This window comes from Corvus brachyrhynchos, unplaced genomic scaffold, assembly GCF_000691975.1.
Source record: "Corvus brachyrhynchos isolate BGI_N302 unplaced genomic scaffold, ASM69197v1 C12246624, whole genome shotgun sequence".
NCBI lineage: Eukaryota > Metazoa > Chordata > Aves > Passeriformes > Corvidae > Corvus > Corvus brachyrhynchos.
In genome coordinates, this window is record NW_008246020.1 from 1 (window position 1) to 4,508 (window position 4,508).

The 4,508-nt window shown below is 38.3% G+C and overlaps 1 long non-coding RNA gene across 1 annotated transcript; it reads left to right on the top strand.

Moving 5' to 3' along the window:
• Positions 1 to 7: 7 nt before the first annotated feature.
• Positions 8 to 3,196, top strand: LOC108449456. Its single transcript, XR_001865611.1, has 3 exons — positions 8 to 223; positions 326 to 393; positions 1,147 to 3,196. It is a non-coding gene; the product is annotated as an uncharacterized LOC108449456 (long non-coding RNA).
• The last annotated feature ends 1,312 nt before the right edge of the window (positions 3,197 to 4,508 follow it).

Here is a 4,508-nt window from a genome sequence, read left to right on the forward strand (position 1 = left end):
GTGTTCTCTGATAGGGAAATATAATACTGGTGGATTTGCTTTGGAGAGGAAAAAAAATACTATTTGAGAAGAAGGTTACTTGCATGACCAGAGAATGATTGAGGGACCCCTGTTTTAAAAGAGCTGGATGCCTAAGCCTGAATTAATAAACTAGGAACTGCTGTTGAAACAATGCAAGGAATTTCTGCAGGAAAGACAGAAGGGACCCTGGAAAAGCAAGAAGGTAGGAAAAATTATCAATTTAGTGATCAAGATCAAAACAGATCAGAGATCCTTCTGCTAATTTATTTCTTCTCTCTCTCTTTTTAAAAATCCTTTTCCTCAGGAATAAATGTTTAAGTGGAAATACATTTCATTATGACTCTGCCAGTTTCTTGGTTTGGAAGGATGGAGGTGAGGACTAGGTTTTGTTTATTTTGAAAAATAAAATACATTGGATCTGAAAATTGCCAAACAAGTTATTGCTTCACTTTCCAGATGCATGAACACAGAAAACATCCAGGCTGAGTTCTCATAAGTTTTCAGTGTTTTCCACTGTTTGCTTTTGATGCCTGAGAGTTCTCAGCAGCTCTAAATGAAGAGGGGAAAAATGACATAAATGTTTGAGTTATTTAAAATCTAAGACCTAAAATCAATCTTTGGCCAGCTCAAATTCTACTCTATCCATTCTTCTGCAGTATCATCACTGATACCTAAATGATAGTGATGTCTTTGCTGATATAAGCCATGATATAATAAATGATATAATGTCTTTGCTGTTTCTGCAGAGTGAATTAGGAGGGGATTTCACTGATGCCAGCTGCAATTAAGCATGAAATTCTGGTTTTCCTTTTACCCCTTTTCTCAGTGTTCGTAAAAGTTTTACCCAAACTCTTTCTGGCCAATGGAAAACTTTTCCTTGGTTTCGTCTCACACCCAGACCCTCAAAAAGTTGGGGTTTTTTTATAGCAAGACCTTCTTTTTGTTCCCATTTATTCCAAAGCCTGAACAAAGCAGTTTTATTTTGTAGGAAGACGTGTGATAGTGCTTGGAGAGCAGAGCTCCTTGGCTTGATTTTCTGTGGGGATAAGATTGATGTTAACAAACTGTTTGATGTCTGCTGTTGTCCTTTCTCTTCATAATCTCAAAACCCTTTTCCAATTTCAGGTACATCTGGCAGATGACTTCAGTTTTCAGAGGCACTAAACTGCAAATTTCAATAAATTAGTAGCTGGGACAGAAGAAGATCCAAACTAGTTTTTCCTGAGGGAAAAGTTGGAGCAGAAAGTCAAATACATGATCAGAAACCAGAGTAGCAAGGCAGTGGAAGTGCTCTAGTCATGAAGCAAGTCTTGGCCAGAATTTGATATTCAGAGGAGAGCTCAGCCACAAAACCTGGAGCACCAGGGTGTCAGGCTTCAGGTGTTGCGCTGATCATGGAATGATTCACACTCCTAGGGAGGAGGAAGACTTGTGAATGAAGTATTTCTTTGTAGATACAGACTTTTTCTCATTTCCTTATTTGAAGAGAATGACAAATTTTAGTCTGAAAACATTAAAAGAATGTGAAGAAAATGCTTTTATTTTCCTGAATTTTCTAGACAACGCTGGAACACATCCCTTCACTTTCTTTTCTGAAGCCCTTCTATTCATTCATTTGCCTAATGATCCCATACTTTTTTCTTTTTATTTATGAATTATAAGTAAGAACTCTTTGATTTTTTTTTTTATTACATCAAAATACAAACGTTGCCAGAATTAAGTAATTTGTGCCAGAGATCACCTTATTGTCATCACTTATAAAAAAAGATTAGGGACTGTAAATGGTTAACTGTGGAGTGGTGAAAACAAATTTAGTTTCCTATGCAAAGACTTTTTTTCCTGTCTTTCCATCACTGTAAATGTATGTACAATTCCTCTTTTGGACAGGAGCCTCTCATCTTTTGACCTTAGAAAAGGTTGGGTTTTCTTTTTATTGTCAAAGAGTCGAGGGGACAAATGCAAGGTGTGGAACAACTGAGTAGGCAGCAAATCTCCAAAAGGGAATTTGTGAGTCAGCAGATCCATCCTGATGAAAAAAGGAATCCTGTAAAGATGAGGGGTGCTATAGAAGGTACGGGAGGTAATACCTCTTTCCCATGTGGATAAAGCCCCATCTGGGATCCTGTGTCTGGGTAAGTGCAGGTAACAGCTGGAGAAATGACCCTTGCCAACTGGCAAAAATACAGAGATGAACACCAAGAATTATTAGAGGTCCAGAAAACACAACCTGTGAGACAGGAGCGAAGGAGCTGGGTTTGTTTAGTCTAGGGAAGGGAGGAATGTGCAGAGACATGATAATAGCCACCAGGAACAGGACAAGACAAGATGTGTTTGAATTGCCTCAACAGAGAGAGGGTGGGAATTAGGGGAAAAAAAGCAGCTTTTTAATGGCAAGATATTGAAGGGCTGGATTAGTTTCCTTCAGGAATTTGTGGAGGCTTTCACTGGAGGTTTAAAGAGCAATTTAGACAAACATTTGCCAGGTAAGTTATAAGACCGAAGTTTGCTTATATGTAACCCTGCCCAGGGTAGAAAAATGGGCTGGGTGACTTCTTAAAGTCTGTGGCAGCCTACATTTCAGTGGATTTTTTACCATTGCTTAAAATCATGATTTTGAATATTTTAAAGGATTTTTAAAGTGAATGGGGCCTAATCCTCTGTTCCTCACACACAGCTTTCCTCCTTATATGTGCATCAATGCATTCCTTACCTTGGCTGATTATCATCCTGACTGTTCATTATTGTGAGAATTTTATGGGCAGAAACAAGTGACTATAAAGACTATATTAGATCTAAGGTTTTCCCTTCATAGCATTTATAAAATGTGCAAGACATATTTTTAAATACTTATTCATTATTCTATTAACACCTGGTTTAATAAGCTTTAAAGAAGCTTTAGAAGTCTGACATATTTTTATTCAAGATAGATTCTTCCAGGGTATATATTTGGTTATATTTTCAAATGTGAAAATAATGCAGTATTCTGTTACTGGTTTTTACATTTCTTTCTTTTTTCTTTTTTTCTGTGTATAACAGATACAGATAAAAAGTAGCTAATTAGACTTTGGCTGAAATATCCCTTCCCTTTTATCAGTTTTAAATTTACTGACTTTGAATTCAACTACTTTCCCTCTGCTTCTGAACTGTAGGTCAAAATAAACAAAAGTTTGCATTATGCCAGTCCTTTCTGGTGCATCCCTTCTCATTCACCCCTCTCAGATCCATGGACCTGCTATTCCCAGTCTGGCTTGCAGGTGTCCTTTTGTCTCTCTGAGGGTCAAAACTGGCTGTTGGCTGGGTGTCTTTCAAGCCAGAGCATGTGCCACACAGTGAGAGGAGGAGAGACAGCTGAGAGCAGCACCTTTGGAGCACCAGCAGAATGGCAGATGGATTTAGCTTCAGTTTTTGGACAACTTGAGTCATCTAAGCACACAAGAGTTAGATGGAAGACAGGTTGCATGGTATATTCTGGTATCTTAAATGTGACAGCAGCCACCAACAGAGGTGGGAAAGCTTTGCAAAATCCTCTCAGGAGGATGATACAGAACAATCTGCTTCAAAAACTATGTTCCACCTTCCTTGTTAACAATCAGAAATTGAAATGAAACTTGAAGAATACAACTTAGCAGTAGGAGTAAGTTAAACTCTGAGGAAAAACAGAAGCAAGTGCTATATAGGGAAATACAATGCAATACAAAATAGTTTGGGAAAGAGAAACAAACTACCGAAAAGCCCCTCAGAAGACTGGGTCTATCAAAGCATAAAACATAAAGTTAATATAGGTTTTAAAAGGTCTTATATTATTCCATTTGAATTGAGATGGTTCAATGTTTTGGAGGAGACTGTGGGCGACAAGATTGTAATGAGCTATAAAACCTGTGTCTGTATCAGGTCAGCGTGCTCCAGTACCTAATAGAACAAAAAATCCTCAGTTTTCCAGATGTACATTCTAAAGGTTTTCTTCCCTGCAAAAACATCTCTGTCTGCTTACAAACAGAATTATTATTTAGTGAAAAATGCCAGGAATGGTTGTTCCCATCCTTTATCTGCCTTTGAGAAGTTTATCCAGGTGCAAAAAGATTTTTTAAAATTTTTTGGTCTAACTTGGTGCATTTTTTGGTCTATTTTGGTGCATTGAATAAAGTTTTTCTTATTTTTCATGCAGAAATACAGGGATCATGGATTCCGTGGTTCTGGTGTGAGGAACCGCTACTTGTTGTTGTCATGGAGGTTTTTCAGTGGGTGTGGAAAGTGTTACTACAACAAAGAGTGTTTGTTTTGATGGTCATTGGTTCTGACAGTATAAAAATAATTTAGACTCTATTAATGAGGACAACAGGTTGATTTTGTGCAGTCCCTAGCTGGATAAAAACGTTGTGTGCTGGGTGAGTAACTGGCTCACAGGCTGGGCACAAAGGGTGACAGTGACTGTGGCGACGTCAGAATGGGGACCTGTCACTGGTGGGGTCCTGCAGGGCTCCATCCTC